Source organism: Leptopilina boulardi, unplaced genomic scaffold, assembly GCF_019393585.1.
Source record: "Leptopilina boulardi isolate dan_hultmark-lab unplaced genomic scaffold, ZJU_Lbou_2.1 LbouV2_255, whole genome shotgun sequence".
In the NCBI taxonomy this organism is placed as follows: Eukaryota; Metazoa; Arthropoda; class Insecta; order Hymenoptera; family Figitidae; genus Leptopilina; species Leptopilina boulardi.
This window is the reverse complement of record NW_026137813.1, coordinates 369,145-393,165: the sequence shown is the minus strand read 5'-3', so window position 1 is coordinate 393,165 and position 24,021 is coordinate 369,145. Positions and strand designations below refer to the sequence as shown.

At 28.3% G+C, this 24,021-nt stretch overlaps 1 protein-coding gene across 3 annotated transcripts in view; it reads left to right on the top strand.

The window, feature by feature from the left end:
* Positions 1 to 461: 461 nt before the first annotated feature.
* Positions 462 to 24,021, top strand: part of LOC127280826 (5-hydroxytryptamine receptor 1-like) — a 262,830-nt gene continuing 239,270 nt past the window's right edge. The window contains exons 1-2 of one of the 3 annotated variants that reach the window (XM_051304103.1): positions 462 to 908; positions 20,033 to 20,130. The gene's annotated coding sequence lies outside the window, so the exon portion shown is untranslated. Of the gene's footprint in view, positions 909 to 19,246; positions 20,131 to 24,021 lie in introns of those variants that run through there. The other 2 variants (XM_051304105.1, XM_051304102.1) reach the window with 2 other exon arrangements.

The following is a 24,021-nucleotide window of genomic DNA, read 5'->3' as shown; positions in this document are numbered from 1 at the left end:
GCCTTAAGGCCAACGCAGAAGAGAAACGTAACCGCAAACGCAACCGGAATAATGAGTTAGAGAAGGACAAATAATATCATTCTTCCGGTTGCGTTTTGCGATTACAATTCTGTTTCTATTCTGCTCAGGCCGTAAATCGCTTCTGGTCTGAGCAGAATAGAAATGTAACTGGAATCGTAATCGCAACCGGAAGAATGAGTTAGAGAAGGATAGACATATTGTTTGTCCTTCTCTAACTCATTATTCCGGTTGCGATTACGATTCCGGTTACGTTTCTATTCTGCGTTGCCATTTAGCTATTGTAGAAGAAACCGGAAGTAGCATTCATTAATAATACCAACCATAAATTTGTAAAAATTAAAAATATATTTAATCAAAATTTTATATGAGGGAGCCACTTATGCGCGAATTAATATGGCACTCATGAATAATTTCAGACAGCTTTGAGACAGCTTCAGTGTATCATGTGTCGCGAGTTTTTAATTATTTTTGTAAATTAAAGTACGATTATAGTTATTCTTATAATATTATCTAAAATTTCAAATTTTTATAACTATTTTTGAGTCATAAAGTTTTATATACGGGATAATATAATATTAAATTTTCGCCTTTTGTCAGGTCAGTGATAAGGTGAATTGCGTTTATTATTGTCGAGCTCTCTCTCTCCCTGAAATTTGCGGTCATTAAAATATGAAGAAAAGGGTGCGGTGTAAAGATAAGAATAAAGGAAAGGTCATTTATACGAGGGGGATGGAATGAAGAACGCTTTGAAAAGGGATAGAAAAACTGCAAGGATGAGTAAAGTCAGGCAGTCAATTCCGGTAGTCCAGAAATGGAGTGTGAGTGTAATTTGTAAAGTGAATCGAAAGGATGAGGAACGAAGAAGAAAAGACGAAAAGTCTGATCAGGTAATTGAAAAAATAATTGTATTCTTTTGTTTCGATAAAATTGACTGAATGTAAGTAATATATAGAGGAAATGGTTTAAATATATGTGATTTTATAATATTAAATATTCGTAATTGAAAAGTTTCTGATATATATTTTTAGGTTAGATTCTTTTAGTACACGAGAATTTAGTAAACATTGAAGATGTATTTATTTTATATATATGTAGAGGACAAAGTGAAATTAGACAAATAATTCCATAATATTTAAAAAAAAAAGTTTTTATAGGTTATGTTGAGTAAATAAAAAAGTTTTCAATTGTTTTTTTACTTTATATTCAAACAATAATATTTGTATTATTCTTTTTTTTTGCTAGAAAAATTCTGAAGAAATTTTTGAAAAAAATATAATTTGATACATTTAATAATTATCGTTTCCTCTATATATGTTTATTTATATTGCTAAAATTCACGTTTATGATCAACAATTTAGAAATATTTTTTCGATTGAAAAATTGTATGAATTTTCATATATCGAAGATATTTCTTGCAATGTTTATTAATCAAAAAATTATTTTAAAAAAACATTTTTTTGGGGTAAAAAATTTTATAATTTGTTTTAAAAAATAATTTGTTTTCTATTCGTTGATAATAATTGTAAGTGAACTTCATTATTATATGTCCTTGATAAAAATTTATATTATATATTTTAAGGGTATGTGGGGAAAGGACGTTTTTTTATGGTTTAAAACTTTCTCTGAAATAAAAAATGATTTCGGGTTAAAATTTTAGAGAAATGATTTTCTTTGGTACAAGGAATCTCGCTGTTCTACTCATTTACCATAACTTAAGGAAGTTCTCTCGCAAACAGAAATGACGAAGAGTTAATTATCAAACTTGATAAACTGATAGATAATGGTTTAAAGAAGATGTAGTTAAATTTTTAGAGGTCTAGGTGGATTTTGACAAAAGATATAAATAATTTTCTCTTTTCACATTTAACACGGGCTCTTATGGGAAATTGAATTTTTTGGTCTGAAATCTCAAATTGTGAAAAATCTGACGAAAAGATATTACTGGAACTTTATATACATAAAGTTTAATAGCCAATGTTCACTTACTTTTAATAAAATTGATCAGACCTGGCTTAGGAGACTCACAATTAATTATTTTATCTAAAAAAACATCGTATTTTGACAATCAGAAATTACTTAGCACAACGCTTGGCAACGTTGCGTCTTGTAGGTTAGGTATAGAAAAAGCGCGAAATTTGAAAGTAATATAAGTAGTATATACATATAATAGTATATTCTTCAAGGATTCATAATAATGAATAATAATTTGAATTTGCTTATAAAAAATTAAGATTTTTAAAATAATAAATTATTATTATTATTATTTAACGAAAATAAAACAAACAATAGCAGACGACACGAAACTGAACAGGGGAAATATAATCCAACGTTGCCAAGCGTTGAGCTAGTACTACGTAATACAAATGAAAACTTAAATGGGCATTGATTTGACTGACGTTGGAGGGGGAGAACTTCCTTAACGCAAAAATAATAAAAATAAAGCAATAAATTATAAATTACATATAATAATCGTGAATATATTTCGTTCATTCTGTCCACACCTGAAGTTAGTATTTGTTATAGGACTTTTGTTTTTTTTAAATGTGTTGTTTGACATTATTTTGTGTTGGTTGAAATTTTTCAATGTTTTGACATTGTCATTTGTGCGGTCGTATTTTAATTATTAAAAATTATAAAATTGTTAGAATCGTGCAAAAAAAATTGTGAGAATTGTGAGAAAAATTGATCCGATTGCTGTTAGAGTAACCTGCATAAGTTGATGGTAAGTTTCATTTAAAATATATACCCAAGAAGCACGTAATATATCCTCAATATCAAGGTAATATTACACGTGAGATTCGTAATATAACGCTGTAATCTTACAGTGATCTTAAAATGTCCGCCCCAAGGTAATATTACCGGTAATATTACTGTAATATTAACGGTAATATTACACTAATATTAACGGTAATATTAGGGGCCATTCATTAATTACGTAAGGGTCCTTAGGGGGTGGGGGGGTTTATAAAATCTCTACATGGTCTTACGTGGGGGGGGGGGGTGGGGGGTAGAAGCTAATCTTACGTAAGATTTTGCCAAGTATTTTCCATTTGTATTATGATGTAATTAATTTTTTAATTACATTAATATTGTTAAAAACTTACGTAAGAAGGGGGAGGGGGGTCCGAAAAATCTTATGTATCCTTACATGGGGGTAGGGGGGGTCAAAATTAGCCAAAATCGTCCTTACGTAATTAATGAATGGCCCCTTACAGTAATATTACAGACTGATTTGAGTTATTCATAAAGCATAAAAAACGTAAATATATTATAAGTCAATTTGGCTTGTTGGTAAAACTCTGGACTCGTGTGCTTTGAGTTCGGGGTTCGATTCCCTGGATGGGTAGATTTTTTTCGTAAAGAAATGTTCCCATAATATTACTGTAATATTCTCTTGTAATATTACCTTAATATTACGGTATAATATTACTGCAATATTACTGTAATATTACCTTAATATTAGCGCGTAATATTACAGTAACATTACCGGTAATATTACCTTGAGGCGGACATTTTAAGATCACTGTAAGATTACTGTAATATTACAACGTTATATTACGAATCTTACATGTAATATTACCTTGATATTGAGGTTATATTACGTGCTTCTTGGGTAATAATTTTATCAAATTTCAAAAATTTATTTAATTAAATCACGATAATTTAATTGATTAATTTAAAAAATCCTAATCTATCATCCCTCAAAATTTTAGACAAAAATCTATTCTCATTTTAGAGTGAAACGTATACAACCAAAACACATTTTCCCATACTAGGTCACGTGGGAGGTTCCCACATAACCTTAAGGACAATATATTATTATATATTTTTTTCTATTTAAAAAACGATTAAAATCTTATTGATTTATCATGATTGCCAAAGTTTTTAAAAAGTTGTAACAGTTTTCTAAAAGTAACTTACTCTCTCTCTCTTTCTATATATATAATAGTTGAAATTGAGCAAAAGAATTGTAACTTAAATTGCAAAGTGAAAACTTGGAGAGTTATAGGATATAAGTAAATTTTCTCTTCTGACAATAAGAAAGTTGGGTTTTCGGTTCTCGTAAAGTGGTTTGGTCGTCGATTTTCATCGTGGATTAGTTCACTGATAGCAGTTGTGGTCTTCAAACTGTGTAAAGCTTAATCTGTGGACATTGATTGGTTTTATCCAGGCACACCGATTCAAAATTTGATTATATAGATAAAACGAATTATTATCACTGTATACAGTCATTCAATGAGTGTCCATTAGAACTGAATATATTATCCTTAAAAAGCTACAATTCATCAATATATCGTTCATTAATTAGATTTGCCCATTCAGATTGAAACTTCAATTGTTTGAAACAGCTATTAATTTAAAGTGACATTATAATTAAAATTGCAATTAATTTTAGTAACCATTAATTTAAATTGCCGTTAATTTCAATTATTATATATTAATTTCAATTGTTATTAATTTAAATGTTAACATCATTTTAAGACACAATTAATTAACAAACAAAAAAAAACTAAAATTCTAAGTTCACACTTGCCACTTATGTGTAATTAAAAATAAACAATTTTTCAAGATTATAACAAAAAAAAATTTCTTACAATAATTTTCAAAATCTTTAATAATAAATTATTCAAAATAATTCAAATTTAAATTCAAAAAAATTATTTTTTTTCAAAAATATTCCTAAATTATTGTTTTACAAAAATAAATTTTGTGTTGAATTATGCTGGTCGAGCACAAAAAGAAACAATTACAACATTTACGAAAAATTAAAAATTTTTCAAAATAATTCAATTAAAAAAATTCAAAAATAGGTTTTTTCACTTAGAAATAATTCAAAAATTACGATTTTTCAAAAAAAAAAAAAATTTGTGCTGACTCATGTTAGTCCAGCACTAAAAGAAATAATCATAACATTTACGAAAAATTAAATTAAAAAAAAATTCAATTTTTAAATTAAAAAAAAACATATTTTTATCCTGAAATATTCAAAAATAATAATTATTCTTCAAAACCAGTTAAATCTTTTTGTGTCCCTTAGACAGATAATTATCTTGCAAATTCTCGCACAAAATACAACTAAAAGTGTAGAAAAAAATTGACATAAAAAATTCTATTACAAAATTTGGAATTAAAAAATTAGTAAATCAATTTTTACTTCATTTGAACTTTCAGAACTTCAGGCATTTACTTTAATTTGATTTTATATCAATCGCTTACGTAGTTTGTCTTGAAATTGACTGTCGTAAATATATTTAAAGATTAATTTTTTTGATACAAAAAAACTTTTTTCTGATTGAAATTAATATACGAGGATGAAACTAGATTTAAATAAAATATCGACTTTAAGCATTTTTTTTTAAGAAATATTATTTCTTAGTATGTGAATAAGATTTCAATCAATAATAATTAAATAAAAATTAGTTTTGCTTCTCCTTATAAAAAATACCATGTATTTTGATACTACTGTTAGATTTTGATGTTATCTCATATATTGCTTCTTCAGCACTCTTTTTGTATTACTTTAATAAAAATGTACTATTTTGTTAGAATCTTTCTCAAAAATCAGCATTCTGTTTCTAGATTTATCTCTTCTTCGAGATCTATAGGAAAACTTTAACTTATCTAAAGCTTGAGGCATTGAATCAAATTAAATTAGATATTTTGCGATTACGTTCTATATTAAATATAATTTACTTTCTATATTGGGGCATTCCATGTGGGATTTTCATTCAAAAATGTTTTCTTTTTATTGGAACATTTTTTTTCTAAATTTTTATAAAAAAGAAAAAAAAAGAAATTTTTTGGTCTTAGAAAACTTTTTTTTTTATTATTTAAAACCTTAATTTGATTTGGTATTTTATAAGAAATAGAAGATTGTGGTCAAACGAAATTTTTTCGCTAAAAACTTCTTTTACATGAAAGAAATTTAAAAAACCATTGGATTGGTAACCACTTGAAACTTGTTATTTTATAAATATCTCATGGTTGGTTTTTCAAAATTCAATATATGGGGGAATCTAAAATAGTGAAAAAATTTTCGATCCAATTCGCTTGAAACTTGTCGGTCTTTATACCCCTACTTTTTACAAAATCGTGACGGTTAAATAATTTTGGGACCAGGGATCGTATTCAGTGGACAAAAATACATTGCAAACCAATCCGATATCAAAAATAAAAGAAGTCGAATTTTGCAGGCCTATTTTTTTTTTTTTTTTTAATCAAATATAAAGTAGAGTGGCGCAAAACCACTTGATGTTTAAAACAAAATTTTACACGAAGAAAAATGATTTAGCTGTAGCAGCAATTATGCTTCAGATGAAATCAGTTAGCTGGTTGTGCTAACGATTTAACTGATACAGCAAGCTATTTGCTATTGCAGCTAATAGATAATTGCTACATTTGATGAAAAGTTAGTATCTTTAATTCTTAGTTGCCACAGCTAAGGCTTAGCAAGTTCGTGCGTGTAAACCAGTGTTGGGTAAGTTACTTTCTTTTAAGTAACTCGTTACATTTAAGTTACTTAATGAAAAAAAGTAACTAGTTACTGTTACAGTTACTTTTATGAAAAAATAACTCGTTACAGTTACAGTTACTTACAAAGTAACTTAAGTTACATTTCAAGTTACTGAAAAATTATTTTACATTTTTTTTTTCGAAATTCAATTTTTTTATCAAATGGGAATCAAATTAAAATGTGAAATATAATTGTAATACATGTATTTATTCAAGTTCTTCACATAGATTTGCATTCATTTTAATAAAAGCATCATCTATTCTTTCCCCTAATGTTTTACGTGTAAAATTTTTAAAATTTCCTGGTAATCCAAGTAACACTATAGGTCTTTCAAAGATGATTTTTCTACAACACTTCTATTACATAATCCATAATTTTTTTATCCAATATTTTTTGAGTAACTAGCTTTGAATCGGAAGTCTAGTTTTCCAAAAGAGTTTGCTTCTTATTTGACTATGATGAAGAATCTGAGAATTGTTCTTCAAATTTTCTCTTTTTTTTTTTTCTTTCGCTATAGCTGCTTCTAATTCTTTAACGCATCCATGTTTAACCTATCCAAGTATTTATTTATAAAAATTTTTTAAATATTATCATTATTAGAAAATTAGTTTTTATAATCATGGATTTTGTTTGCCATTTTAAGAATTAATTTACAAATCAATTAATAAGGAACAATTTCGACACGGGGTTGCTAAAAATTATTTTTATAAACTCTTAAATAAAAGTCTATATAAAACTTCCGAATACAAATAAATTAATTAATTAAAATCTTATTTTAAAAAATCTTGTACACTGTTTAAATTATGCAGGTAAATCCACTATATTGCAACAGTAAATCAAACGAATACGATGGAACACGAGCACATGAAAAACAGAATGTAAATACTCAGTACAATGCGAGCGCAAAGGCCATGTTCTTTTGCTATCACTTTGCGCGCTTTTTTTGAAATACGAAATTATTAAGGTATCACAGCGGCACTAATCGGAGTCAAAAGTTTGTAGCTCGCATTACTACTTCCCGCACTATACTTTCGCCCTCAACTCCCTATACTCTCAGCCCATACTGTACCTACTTCTACAAATACACTCGTACACGTATACCCCACACTAGCAGCGATTGGAAGGAGTAGGAGGTTTGACAACGTCGCTATAAGTCTCGCTTTGACTACTGTGGACTACTGTCTCTCTCTAACTAATGTTACCATCCTGCGATGTTGCCACATCAAAGTGGCGGGTGTGCTATATATTGCAAATGACGTCATGAAATAGAATTTTTAATTTATAATTACAAATAAACGGCACGGTAAATTATAAATTTCTTTGTATATTTTAGTTCCAAATTTATTCGTGAATTCAACATTAGTTTTTGAAAAAAATTTATAGAAAACTTCTGATGATATTTATGAAAATGTACTTCTCCCCCATACATTAGTCCCGTCTCCCATACAAAATAAGCAACTTTGATTGCTAATATCTCGGGTTTCGTACGGCGAAAATTCTTCATATTTTGCAAATTTGTCAAGAATGATAATAAGAACATATGGTAAAATTTTCAAGAAAATCTATAGAAAACGGTTTTACCGATGTGATACCTTAAGTTTTTAAAGCAATAAAAAAGTGCAAAGAAAGTAACGAAATAACTTAAAATTAAAAGTTACTATTAAAATAGTAACTAAGTTACGTTACAAGTTACTTTTAAAAAAAGTAACTTAGTTACATTATAAGTTACAAATAAAGTAACTTTTTCAGTAACTTAGTTACTAATAACTAGTTACTACCCAACACTGTTGTAAACCCCGTATTCGGCCGGCATTGTGGCGTGACGCTAGTTTTATTTATCGCGTCAAAAGTTTTGTTAAATGCAGTGATATATTAGTAAGTAAATTGTAATTATTATTCAAAAATGTTGAATAAAAAACTAGTGCAGCTTCTCCAAAAATGGGACATGGAGGAATATATAAATGCTTCGACAGTATAAGTATAACGAATTCAGTTTCGCACACTTCACCTAAAAATGAAAATTAAATATTTGATTATATTAGAACAAAAGGATCCCGCACTATTTGTACAGAAATTGACTTTCAGCAAATTTCTCTGAAACTCTGCAGTTTTGTATAGTATAAGGTCTCGTGAACAAAAAATGTTAATGACAAAATTCAAAATAATGGCCAGTTTTTGAACTACAGTAGCTCAAAGTTGAAAAATAATAACATAATAAATAATGTTTTTGTGAATGTTCTGTTTTTAAAAATCACTCCGAATCAGTTACTTAGGGGTTTTTGGGGTCGCTGATTACGAATCTGAAGTCAGTGTTCCAGAATTCGAAATGGCCGACGAGTTTTGGAAAAATCACCATTTGGAATTCTGACTTCAGATTCGTAATCAGTGACCCCAAAAACCTCCGAGTAACAGATTCTGAGTGATTTTTAAAAACAGAACATTCACAAAAACATTATTTATTATGTTATTATTTTTCAACATTGAGCTACTGTAGTTCAAAAACTGGCCATTATTTTGAATTTTGTCATTAACATTTTTTGTTCAGGAAGCCTTAAGGGTAGGTGTAAGTAAGGCAGTACTATCTATATCAAAACTAAAATTTTTTACAGTACTTGAAAACATGAAAATAAAATGCTTTGTCCCTTAGGATAATTGATTATTGTGAGGAAATACCACGAAGCGTCTATAAATAACATATATATTACCTACCAAATAATAGTCAAAATCAGTAAAATATTAATTATGTAAATGTGTTTTGTTAAAAAAAAAAATTTTTTTTTCTTATTTTCGTGATTGGTGAATCTTAGTTGGTGTATTTTTTAGTGTTTCTTAATTTTCCAAATGAAAAATTGCATTCTTGTTTGTTATTTCTGAAAAAATATCTTAAAAGTTTTCGCAAAAAATATGCTCATATTTATAATTTATCGTCATTAATTTCTTTTCATTATTTTAACTCAAAAAAAGTTTTAGCTGGTTTATTTCTTGACAATAATCAATTACCCTTAAGTATAAAGCATTTTATTTTCTTGGTTTCAACTATAAATACTGTAACAAATTTTACGAAATTTCAGTTTCGATATAAGTGGTGCTACCTTACTAGGACCTACCTTTAAACTAGAATAAAACTGCAGAGTTTCAGAAAAATTTTTGTACAAAAAAAGCAGAGTCCTTTTTATATAAGATAAAAGAAAATATTAAAAATAAATTTCTTTTTATACTTACGTTATTATTGTTATTAAAAGAAAGAATTTAAAAAATAAGGACGATGTGTCTTATGTCCGACACAATTTTCGACCTACAAAAAAATTTAACATTTTTGGAAACTAGTACCAAAAAAAAATACCCGTGTTTGGCCGTTTTGCTAGATCAAGTCGTTTGTGATTTTTAGGGGTGAAAACAACCCCTTAATGAAAATTTAAAAATTATTAATATTTTATAAAACCTCGGTATCTGGGCGTTTTCGGGGTCACTGATTATTAATCTGATGTCAGATTTTCAAAATTCAAAATGACGGATACAATATGGCGATCAAATTTTTAAAAAGTTATTAATTTTTTATTTTATATCCGCCATTTTGAATTTTGACAATTTAACATCAGATTCGTCATCAGCGACCCAAAAAACCCATAGATATCAAGGTTTAAAAAAATTTAATAACTTTTTAAAATTTTGACCGCCATATTGAATCCGCCATTTTGAATTTTGAAAATCTGACATCAGATTAATAACACAGCTCCACAAAAAAAAAGTGTCATGTACTTTTGACCGGAATACCCTAACCCAATGTATTTTGACGCGCTGAACACGAATCCGAAGTCCGTTTTGCTCCATCACGTCAGGATTTTTTTCTAACCTCAAAAAACTTGTCGGATTTTGAGAAGTAGGCGATTTTTTTGAAACTTGGCAGTTTTGTAGTTTTTTGAAAACAATTTGACACGTATGTTTTGTTTTTCCCCAAAAGCTGATTTATGGGGGGGAAATACCCCTTGAATTTTTTTTTTTTGGTAGGGGGACATTATTTTACGAAATTTTTCAAAAATTAATGTGCAATAGTGTATCTGGGGGTTTTTTGGGTCACTGATTACGAATCTGATGTCAGATTTCAAAAATTCAAAATGGCATATCCAACATGGACTTCTATCGGCCACATTAGATACGCCATTATCAATTTTTGAAAACTGACATCAGATTCGAAATCAGCGACCCAAAAAACCCCTAGATACCAAGTTTGAAGTAAATCTTAAAATTTTTTCAAAATTCGTCCGCCATATTGGATCCGCCATTTTTGATTTTGAAAATTTAACTTCAGATTCGTAATCAGCGACACAAAAAACCCCCAGATACCAAGTTCGAAGTTAATACATCCATTTTTAAAAAATCGCCTACTTCTCAAAATCCGACAAGTTTTTTGAGGTTATAAAAAAATCCTGACGTGATGGAGCAAAACGGACTTCGGATTCGTGTTCAGCGCGTCAAACTACATAGGGTTAGGGTATTCCGGTCAAAAGTACATGACACTTTTTTTTTTGTGGGGCTGTGTAATTAGCGACCCCGAAAACCCCCAGATACCAAGTATTATAAAATATTAATAATTTTTAAAAGATATCTTGTCACTTTACATTTAGGGGCTATTTTCACCCCTAAAAACCACAAACGACTTGATCTAGCAAAACGGCCAGACACGGGTATTTTTTTTAGTTTCCAAAAATGTTGGATTTTTTTGTGGGTAAAAAAAAAAGTTGAATTTTGTCGGACGGTGTTATTAGTCTAGTTAAATTAGCATTTTTAGATAATATTTTAACTCAGGACCTCAGTTTTTTTGGTTCAACCCTTCATTTTGGTGTCAAAATAAAGTACCTAAATTGTATACTTCGAACTCCTTCGGAAACCTAATTTTTTTTTGTAAAATAGGTGCAAAAAACTGATTTATATATATATGAAGCTTAATTCTATTTATAAATTTAAAATTCCATATATGTATACTGTAATTTAATTTTAAAAATGGATCACCTTTGAAAAAAAAGTTGGTAAAAAAGAATAGAGTATAGAAGCAGGAGAATGTATAACACGACTAATACAATTTTTTATTTACAAAAATTACTTTCTTTTTATTGTTATGTTAGAGTTCACTCTTGATAATTTTTCATGCAAGCACTTTTTCCTGAGTGAGTGCATGCAGAAAAAGGAAAATGGAAGGAACATTACTGAAGTAGAAAGAGATATACTCATATATGTACTATGTAAATATAGACGTACATAGGATGTATATATGTATAGAGAGGAAAATAGGGATATCAGCGGAAAAAAAGAAAAGGGATATGAGAACGTTAAAGTTACAAAGAAACGTATATATATATATATATATATATATATATATATAGAGGAGAAAGTAAATAGAGAAAGAAGATAACAAAGTAAATTGTTGAGTCTCGGTGAAAATTAGAAGTTGCACACAATGAACAAAACATCTTTTTACCTACCACGAAAATTAAAAGAAAAAATATAGCTTTAAATAAACTATAGTTTTAATTGTACAGTTGTTATATATATTTTTTTTTGTTTTTTTTTCCTTTCTTTTCAAGCAATACTTTTTGTCAGAAAGATAAGTTGTTGAAAAATATAAGAAAGTTATTTCTAATAATAAAAGTTGAAGATTTTTTTTTTTTTTATTAACAAAGAAAAATAGAATTGCATTCACAAATATGCTTTCAGAAGTTTAATTCAAAGAAAAATTAATTATAAAAGAAAATAATATTGGTCTCCTTCAGACAACTATTGATTTTAAAAGAAATAGTTGATTGAGTTTACAATTTTGTAACTGTGATTAAATTAGTAATTAGATTTTTAATTTTTTTTTAATAACTTTTAATGTAACAAATATTGTTGCTTTTTAGAAAGAAATTTTTATTTTAGAATATAATAACAATTATATAGTTTGATAATAATTATAATATTGAGATTCAAAATATACAATTTCTATCTAAACGAATTTGAAGATAATAGTGTGTTAATATAATAATTTGTTGTGCCTCAATTATTGAAAATCACACTATTATTTACACTATAAAGTGAAATAATTATTCAAACACTAATTGTATAATTCAATTTTTTTAATTAACAATTCCAAAAAAAAAAGATAAAAGTTTTTTTTTAGAAATTTGTTTTTTGTAAATTTTAATTGAAAATAGGAGAAATCGATTCGTTTTAGATTCGAAAGGCACAAGTAGTTTAATTTGAAATCAGTTCGGACGGATCTGGAATTCGTACGTGCAAAATTGACTTTTGTTACATTTAGAAAATGGACAAAAAAAATTTTACTTCAATTGTCACTTCAAATAAATAATTAAATAAAAAAAGGATTGACATGAACAAAACTAGTGAAAAATATCACATATTGAATTAATGTAACTTACACGCTAGTGAGAATTATTTTTAAATTAAAATCCAATAATTGAAATACCATGTTTTTCTTTAATTAAGTGAAAAAAAAGACTAAAATAAATTTTATTTTTAATCATATATATTTATTTTTTCTTTTTATGTATTTTTTTAATGTTTTAAAGCTCATCAAAAAAACTTGACTTGTTGACCTGAAAAAATTAAAAATACATTCAATTTGTCATCATAATTGGTGAAAATGTCTTTGAGTTCTCGAAATAATAATTAGAAATCTACTTTAATGTCACTCGTATTTCTCTCTCATCTGTCGTTAAAAGTTTCATATTCTCATGGATCAAATACATATGAGTGTATACTTGAATGTCATGCTATAGGAAATTTGAAATTTCGTTTTTTCAAACTTATTTATATGCGTTTGAATTCGAGCCAAAAAGAAAACTTTATTCATATTTTTTTTTTTAATTATTAGAGATATTGTGTTTTTTTAAATGTAATTTTCATTAGCTCCCTATAGAATTCTGACAGTTTGTCCAATATTGTAAATATATCGAAAAAACTTTTTCAACTTTTACTTTTTTTCTGGACGCATGAATATTTTTCATATTAGATTTGTAAGAATTTTTATGGTGTCGAATTAATAATTATTTATTAAATTTTTATTTGACATAATTTTTATAAAGTGGCTTTTTTAATGAGCCAAATTTTTAAATCGAAAAATTTTTATTTAACTTAATTCTGATTTAATAGAATTTTTCTGCCAGATATTTATTTGAACAAATGAAAATTTTGTAAAATAAAAATTCGGCATTTTAAATATTTTGTAAAATGTAAATTTAATCAAATCATAATTCGACTAGAAAAGAATTCTTTCTGTAAAATAAAAATTCTTTTAAATAACTATTCTGTCTAATAAAAATTCGAACAAATAATAATTTTGTCAAATTTAAATTCGGCTTAAAGTAAATTTTAGGCAATGAAATTTTGTCAAATAAAAATTTTAACAAATTAATTTTAGAACTTAATCATACGTCCGGATAATTTTTAATTCGACATTACAAAAAATTCTGACATTCTCATCCCCAATGTGGGGAATATTTATGCATCCCGTTTTTTTTTTTTTGAATTTGTGATGTGACCCAATGTGTACTAGACTTCTTCATCCCTTTCCGCCCTCTATAGCACAATTTATTGCTGCAATATTTCCAATATTGATGAAGTATCATGCACTGTGGAGTATAGTATATATATATAGTGATGTGATGTACGCCAATCAGATATATTTTATTGGTCTTTTCATCTCCTTTTGTATAAAAGATAAAAATAAATTTAGTTTTCAAAAGAGCCAACTAATCCGGGCTCTGATTAAACAACGTTGGAGAGTTTTGTTTATTCGTAAGCGATTAAAAATTTCTTTCTAATAGTTTTCAAATGGGCCAAGTTATAACTAGACACGCGCAAGAATTGAAAAATCTTCTCATTTTTTTTTTTGGATACAAAAGCATTTTATTGATAATAAAAACTGCAAACAAATTTTCTCTCTGATCTGGGGGTCTGACCATGTAAACTATTATAATGAGGTCCCTGAATTCAAATCCGAAGTCCATCTAATCCCATCACTTCAGGATACTGCCATAACCTCAAAAAAAAACACATTAGAAACTTATTTTGTTAAGGTTATAACAGAATACTTAAGTGATGGCTTTAAATGGGTCACAGATTCGGATTCAGGAATTCCAAAAACATTTAGGAAACATGGTCAACTCCGCAGATCATAAAAAATTGTTATGCTGTCTGTGTAGTTCAATTTAAGGGTTTTTTGAGGTTATGTTAAAATCCTGATCTGACGGGGTTATATTAAACAGACCTCATAGATTCGGATTCAGAATTATTGTACCTCTGCAAATTCATAAACGTAATATTTCTGCTCTATAATTTTAAGATCACTGCTCTCTAAATTTGAATCAGCGACTATTCACTTATTCCCAGCTGCATACTCTGCGCTAAAAATAAGCGAATAGTCACTAATTCATAGCGAATAGTCGCTAATTCAGATTTAGAGAGTGTATTAAGAATATTTCAACCAAGAATAATAACATATTTTGCTTAAAATTTTGTAACTATCCACCACTGCATCTGACTTTTTGAAAACTGACTTCAATTTCGTAATCAGCGACCTCAATATAATCGTTGGATACAAAGTTTCATTAAAAAAAGAGAAAACAAAGGGTGATATTTCATGTTTCGATTCGGAATAGAGAACTTGTTTTATAGATAAGAGTTAGAAGCCATAAATTAAATATTTTTTAAAGAAAAATTTTTCTAATCTTAAAATAATTTCCCACAAAAAACCGAAATTTACTATTTTTCGATATATTTTAGTCTCCGTCGATCGATGTCCACTACTAAAAATCATGTATATTTTTTGTTGACCTTGTCATGGTGGCGGGGCTTTTCATTAAACGGACAAACGGTATATGAAAACAAGATGTGAGATAAGGAGATTTAAAAAAAAATGGAAAAAAAATTCGGGTAAAGACCACAGGGGTGTTCAGTTTCTGTGGGTTCCACAAATCATTGTGGAAAGAGATGGAAGTAGTAGAGGAAGCGTTTTGAGCTTTTCTAGTGTTAGTAGTGAAAGAAGTTTGATTCGTCCTGACATAGACTAACCAGGCAATCGAGGAGAAACGCGATAAATGCATGAAGCTTAGGCAGGAAGAGACTGAATGTTTTCAAAGGATCGAAGAAGAGATCACAAAGATGATAAAATTTTGCGAAGTTCAGAAAAACGTCATTAGGACTGTTAAGAATGGACAAAAGACTCTTCAGGATCTTGTTAATGAGGCGAAGGCAAAACATGCCCTAGCTGATAACGGAGACAATCGTTTTGGTGGCGCTATAGGCTTTGCAAAAGCAAACTAGGACTGGAACAAGAAAAGAGAGTATATCCATGAGAAGTAGCTTTGGCGCATAGTCAAAAAGCGGAGAAGAAGCTCTAGCAGTCTATAGAGGATTAACGCCGGAGCGAAGAAGAAGAAGAAGCACCACATGTGAGTGATCCGAGTTGCAATTAGAAAGACGTATGCCAACGTATTGAGCAAACTTCGTAGGGGAGTGAATCCGGACGTCAGTCACACGCAGGTCGTGTGTGCAAGGTCTATAAGGCTGGTTCCAGAATGGAGCCAAACGCAACGCAGTCGCGACGCATCACAATGCTAAGCAAATGGTCTGCGTTGCGTTTGGCCCCATTCTGGAACCAGCCTAAGAAAAGGTCTGAATAGAAATGTAACCGAAATCGGAATTGCAAACGCAACCGGAAGAATGAGTTAGAGAAGGATAGATTAGATCCTTCTCTAACTCATTATTTCAGTTGCGTTTGCGGTTACGATTCCGGTTACGTTTCTATTCTGCGTTGGTCTAAAGAGAGATCTGATCAAAATCAGAGGAGTCTCCGACAAGGATGTACTTCTTGTTGGAATTCATCCAAAACGGATGTCACCAAAGCGGTTGGAAGCATTGGGAAGTGCACACGGTGGATCAGAGGGTCACATTGGAGATCCGCGACTGAGATTGCTATATCCAGGAAGAAAAAGTGCTGGAAAAGCTAGGACGCAGGTATAACCTATAAACATAGGTTTTAAGGCGCTTATACACCTCACTGTTTCTGAGTATATTCAGAATCGGACAGAGATTCCATTGATTTTGATTGGGTTTGCTCATTGAGAATTTACAAATGATTGGAAGTGTTTGAAATATTCTATGAAAAAATTCAATCAAAATATGTGGAATTTCTGTCCGATTCTGAATATACTCAAAAGTGGGGACGTTTACAAGTATCTTTATGTCGTGCCCGGTAAAGAAAAGAGTGATAGTTATACTAGATGTCATCGATGCCTTAATTATGGCCACATGAGAAAAGCTTGTAAGGCGGCTGACAGATAAGCTGCGTGTTTTAATTGCGGCAAAGCTGATCACAAGTTCGTAGACTGTAAGAGAAGTCCCAGCTGTTTCTTATGCGAAGAAGAAGTACGGTGATAAGGGGAATAAAAAACATGTCGTCGGTACAGGAGTATACAGAGTCTTTCGGTCAGCCCTCGAGGAAGCGAGGGAGACTCTTGCAAGAACAAGAAATAAATAGACCAGAAAGATTTGCAAGGGAAGTACCTGACATGTAACAGAATTGTCACTGAACCGACTTGACATTTAGCAGAATTGTAACTTAATCAATTTAACATATAACAAAATTGTCACTTGACTAACTATTTTCGGCGCGAATTTCAAAATTGTCCAATTAAAAAATATCATTCAAATTGCGATTAGTTAATTTTGAAATTCGCATCGAAAAAAGTCGGTCAAATGACAATTCTGTTACATGTCAGGTTGGTTAAGTACCTCCATGAAGTTGGTGTCGTCGTTCAGCGTCCAAAATTATTTTTCACGGGATCAATAATATCAAATCATTTTTAAAAAAGTGTTGGGTCCACATAATATCTTAAAAAATATTTCTTAAGGTATTATTTGGACTTAAAATCATAAAAAAAAATAATTTGACATTTTTGGTCTTGTGAAAAATAATTTTCGGCGCTGAACAACGACGCTAACTTTCTGGAGGAGGTGGTTAAGTGACAATTCTGTTAAATGTCTGGTCGGTTAAATGACAATTCTATGCGTTTCGGTTAAATAACAGTTCGGACTACCGGTAGTCATTACCGCTCCCGCTCCCGGAATATTCACTACCGGTAGTCAAGACCGGTAATTTTTCCTACATTACCGGTAGCCACTACCGGTAATTTTTCCGGGACTACCGGTAGTCACTACCGGTAATTCTTATGGTACTACCGGTAATATTTCCGGGACTACCGGTAGTCATTACCGGTAATTTTTCCAGGAATTACAATCAAAATTTATTACCAAATAACAAATTTTGATTGTAACTCCCGGAAAAATTACCGGTAATTTTTCCGGGACTACCGGTAATTCTTCCGGTACTACCGGTAATTTTTCCGGTACTACCGGTAGTCACTACCGGTAATTTTTTCGTTACTAACCGTAGTCACTATCGGTAATTTTTCCGGGGCTACCGGTAGTTATTACCGGTAATTTTTCCAGGAATTACAATCAAAATTTATTACCAAATAGCAAATTTTGATTTTAACTCCCGGAAAAATTACCGGTAATGACTACCGGTAATTTTGCCAGTACTACCGGTAGTTACTACCGGTAATTTTTCCGGTACTACTGGTAGTCACTACCGGTAATTTTTTCGTTACTACCGGTAGTCACTATCGGTAATATTCCGGGGCTACCGGTAGTTATTACTGGTAATTTTTCCAGGAATTACAATCAAAATTTATTACCAAATAGCAAATTTTGATTGTAACTCCCGGAAAAATTACCGATAGTGACTACCGGTAGTCCCGGAAAAATTACCGATAGTGACTACCGGTAGTAACGAAAAAATTACCGGTAGTGACTACCTGTAGTACCGGAAAAATTACCGGTAGTGCCTACCGGTAGTGGCTAGCGGTAGTCTAGGAAATATTACCGCTAGTGACTATCGGTAGTGAATATTCCGGTAGCGGGAGCGGTAATGACTACCGGTAGTCACTACCGGGAACTTTTTCACCTGGGTTGGGGAATATTCATGCTCCTTCGCATTTAAGGTTTTTTCCGTTATTTGATTATATACGGTATATGTACATATATTGTGCTATAACTTTTGATGGAAGGTAAATTCTGTCATAAAATTTTAAACCTGCATTCTAGATACATTAAGGATAGCAAAAATGTAAAAAAAAAATCGAAAAAATTTATTTTTTCCGATGAGGAATCCCCATTAAATTACCCATCTACTAGATACCCTAAGGATGATTTTTTTTTCTTTTTTATTTCGAAAAAAACAGATAGATTTGATTTTTTTTTTCAAAATGTACGGTATTTTTAAATTAAAACAGTAGTTTTTTTTTTTTTTTTTTTTTGAAAAAAGTCTTGTTTGAAAGGGAGAACAAGGTGTAATAGAAAAGTTCTCTATTTTGCGTTTACAAAGTAAACTAAAGAGAGGCATTAATCGACTCGTATATATACATATATACACATATATAGAGAGAGTGTGGGTCGTCGTATGCCGCGCGCGTAATATGCAAAACTAAAGTAAGAGTACATACATCTGTAACGTGTGATAGACAAGAGGAATACCGACGCAGGGCGTCACGATAAGTTACATCATATATAGGTGGGATGGTTTTCCAGATAGGGCTATAATTTGGAGGTGCAGCGCAAGCGCCGCATTAAAGCTCCGGGTCAACGGCAAGAACGTCGTCCCAGTCTAGTCGTACGACGAACGTCGAGCTCGACTCCTCTCTACAAGTTTTGATGCGCACCATTAATTCTGCGCGTAAATCCCATATTTTTGAACGAACCGCCAAATACAATTTTACCATCTCGAGCGTCGTTTAATTAGAAGAAGAAGGAAAAAAACAATTCTTTCCATAAAATTCGTTAAAAAAATATAACCCCCCTCCCCCCCCCAAAAAAAACAGGAGTTCAGGAACTGAAAAAAAGGGATATTAATGAAAAAGGAAAGGAAAAAAAAAGAAAAATAAAAAACTATTAAAAATTTAACGCCGGAAGTGTTTATTTTTTTTCGAAATGTTATGAAAAAGAAATTATGAAAAATTCCCTTAAAAGAACACATTTGTGTTTAATTCAAATAGCGCGTTCTTTGGTCTCGGCGAACACCTGTAGCAGCAGCGCCGGAAAACTTGCTTCTTTCAACGTTTCCCCAGGAAATTTGTGTATTTCAATGTTGTCGAAAAAAATGATTGGAAAAAAAAAGATTCATCAGATTTGTGTGAAAAAATAGAAATTGTTTTTTGTTTTTTTTTTTAACAAAAAAAAAAGAATTTGATACAATAAAAATCGTGTACTGTGATTATTTGTGTGGTTTTTTTTTTTTAAATTCTAAACTAAAACAATTGTGTGAATTTTCAATGAGAATTTTTTGACTGATTTAAATAATAATAGGGATTATTAAATATAGTTATTACTATAAATAATAATGGGAAATAATGATTTGTGTTTAATTTTGATGGTCATTTACAGGAATGAAATTTGAACACTAGAAGGAATATATTTAGAAGCTGTGTGAAAATTCATCTTTCTAAAGGAGATGATGGATTTTGTCATTTTTCATGGAAATGGTGAGTGCACCTTTTTATATTACTTTGCACAAGTGATTTTCCTTCTTTTTTCTGTCAGTTTTAAAAGATTGTCGTTCTCGATCAACGGAAACGAAATTATACACCGAGATGTGGTTTGGGCTTAACGAGAAAGTTTGACATTTTAAAAAATTGCATGTCTTAAGAAATGGATTTCTTTTTTGATTTCAAGATTATATCAGATTTTCCACTTTTTTTCTTTTGATGAATAGAAAAAAAAAAAAATTAAATTTTCTAAACGTTGAAATTTATTTAGTACATTTTTAATTGTAATTATAAATTAATTTATAATTATTGGTTTTTTTTATATTAGAAAATAATTTTAATATAGTTTTTTTTTTCACTGCAGTATAGTAATTTTAAAAATTTTAGTTCATTTTAACGTTCAGAACTTGAGGTACAATTTATTTTATTTTTTTTTTTGCATTATAATTGAGGAATAAGATGCGATAAGCTTATAATCGGGCAAATGAATAAAAGAATGTTCATTTTGTGAAAAAATAAACTTTGAAATGATATCTTTCTCGCACTTGAAATGTTGGATTACTACCTTTGACATCAAGGATATACATCTCGCTCATTTTCTATTATCTTCTTCTTTTGCGCGGAAAGAAATTATATCCGAGATGGAGAAAAAATAAGTTTTTTATATCTTCAAGAGGGGAAACTTTACATATAATTTATCTCTTTAATTTTTTATTCTTTTTTTTCATTCTTTATATTTTATTTTCTTTATTTTATTTTTTTGAAGTCCTTAATTTTGATATTCATTAACTTTTGATCCTCCAATATGGTTAATTTTTTCTTTTTTTTTTTTTTTTTAAAGAATATTAAACATTTTCGTGAGCATTCATTTACTGAAGAGTGACAGCTTGCTTTTAAGTTTCAACTACCGGAAATTGAGCACAGAAAATCGTTAACAAGAAACTAAATTAAGGAGTAAAACTTCCATTACAATATGTTTCCTCTTTCTGTGAAAGCCCCTCATCTATTTGACATTTTGCATAAAAGGGAATAAATTAACAATTCGCGTTTTTCAAAATATCGTTAAAGAAAAATTAAAAATAATATATGAATATAGTGAAGTGAAAAATATTTTAGGGAATATATAAATAAAAATTAAAAGAGAATTTATTTTATTTATTTTTCGACTTTTTTACAATTTACCAAAATGGAAAAAATAATTTTACAATAATAATAATAAATAATTATATTATTATTAATAATATAAATAAATATTTAATTAATTCATAATTTTATTCATGGAAGAATAAAATTTTATTATATGATTATTAATTTATTTTTTATAATTAAATTATTTTGAAAATAATAAGCATCTTCAAAATTTTTTTTTTTCAAGAAATGGATATTTTTTTTATTTTCTTTTCGAATCTAATATTTTCACAATGGGTGAATTTAAAAAAAAAAATAAAATTGTCCACACTCCCATAAAAGGGGATTTTCATGAAAGCTTTTATTTTACTTTTTTATTTTGAAATACTCTTTTGCGCAACTTACTTTTTCTTCGTAGGTTTTTTTTTTTTAATTATATACAATATATGGAGTTTTTTTTTTATATTTTTGAATCAGGTGACAATTGTACAAACTGATTTAAAAGGATTTTTTAAAAATAAAATTAATAATTTATTACTTATTTAGTTATTATTTATTCGTTTCTTTTTCTTTTTTATACACCAAAGAAATGTTTTATTTGAAATAAATATAATATATTTGAGTTAAATAAACATATATTTTTGTCTCACAGCCTACTATATAGCTCATTTATTTGGCGTAAATAAAATTTTTTTTATTTAAATCAAATAAATATTTATTAGGCTGTGAGACAAATATATATACCTCTTTTTCTGAGTGTAATTCTTTGGTTATTTTTTTCGTTGTCTTTTTTTAGTTATTCTTTGTTAGTTATCTTTTTTTTTTTTAGTTTTTTTTTTGTGATTGTTTTTTGGTTCAATTTTAGTAAAAGGATTTTTCTATATAAAGTTTCGTTTTCTCAAAGTTGAACGTATTTTTAAAGTTTGGTATAGACTTATTTTATAAAGTTGAGTATATATTTTGTAATAAAGTTTCATGTCCTTTTCTATATAAAGTTTAAACTTCTTTATGTGAAAACTTCACTCTGTGTTGATATATACTTTTCCTTTAGAATTGAAACGTATTACTTAAATTGTTCATTTTATTTCCTCGTTTTACATTCATTACTCTATACTTAAATAATTTTCGAATAAATACATTTTAATCCAAATTGAAAACGTAAAACTACACTCTGTAATTCTGAATTAGTTAAAAATAACAAATTTTTTGGTAAAATCTTGATTGACTTTTTGCTTCTACAATTAGCAAAAAAAAAAAAAAAAAAAAAAAATTGATTATTATTAAAAATTTATTAATTTTAAAGTGGAAAAATAAAATGAAAAATATAGTTAATTTTGACTAATTGAATTAGGTACCAGAAATTTTAGTTATTTTAACATAACCTAAAAGTGAATTTAATACTGAAAAAAAAATTATTTGATTCAAATACTCGATCACAAGACTAGTATCAATTAAATATTTACTTAAACCAATTAATTTTTATTTGAATTAAATAAATTGTATTTCAACCAATAATTTCTGTATTTGAAAGAAATACCCATTTAATTGACTCGAATAATAATTATTTGATACAAATAAATATTTATTTGATAATAGTCAAGTAATCGAGTAGGTATTTGAATCAAATAATAAAAATTAAAAAAAAAAATTTTTTTTACGATCTTTATTTTTATTATTATTATTAATTTGTTTTTAATAAACGATTAGAAAATAAATTTATTTTAAGAAGGAAAATTATAAAAATTTTTATCTAAAAAAATGCTTTTTACAATTTATTGATCAATAAACATTGAAAGAAATAATTTTTAAATTAAAATTTATAGAATTTTTCAATAAAAAAAAAACTTTCTTTAAAAATTTGTCGATTATAAACGTTGTGAATTTATTTTTCTGAAATTTTTGTATATTCAAATGAACGAAATAATTTTTTTGGTCTATAAATTTTTGGTAAAAATTACAGCATCAATGAAAAATAAAAAAGTACATTAAACATTTAATAAAATTATTCAATTATTTTCAGATACAGAAAACAAAATTTTATTATTATTTACGGAAAATTATAAATTTTTTTTGTCTAAAAAGAGATGTTTTTTTATTTTTTTATTTATTATTTAAATTATTATTATATTATTTATTCATAGAATTTTTTATTGCGAAAAATTTTTATTTACTATTTAACAATTAAAACAATAGAAAATAATAAATAGACCATTTTTTACCTTTATTTAAAAATAATGTGAAATGTAATAAGAATTTTTGTTTTTTTTTCATTTTTTCAACACTTTCTGATATTTTATTCCCCGTGGAATATTCGGGAGAACGAATCTAAAATATCTGAAATGAACTCCTATCTTAATATGGAAAATTACGATTTCTATTTCCAAAATTTAGGAATGTCTTAAAATTTTATGAGGCTACAAAGAGGATTACGAGGAGATTTTTTTTTTTTTTTTTTTTTTTCGGAGTGTTTGGTGATAATAAAGTGACTTGAGTATATTTATCACATTTTTAAGGTTTTATTTTATTGACAACAAATATACTTGAAATATAGTTTTTTTTTAAAAAATTTTTATAATCGTTAATTGTCACTAAAATGGGAAATTTTTAATTAAAAATTAGTTTTATTTTATATTTGACACAAATATTTATCTTCGATTTTTGTTTTTGGATTGAAATTAAATAACAAAAAAATATGTGAGTTTTCATTTTTGTGCTAATTTCTGGATTCTAATTTATATTGTTGATCAATATAATGGTATC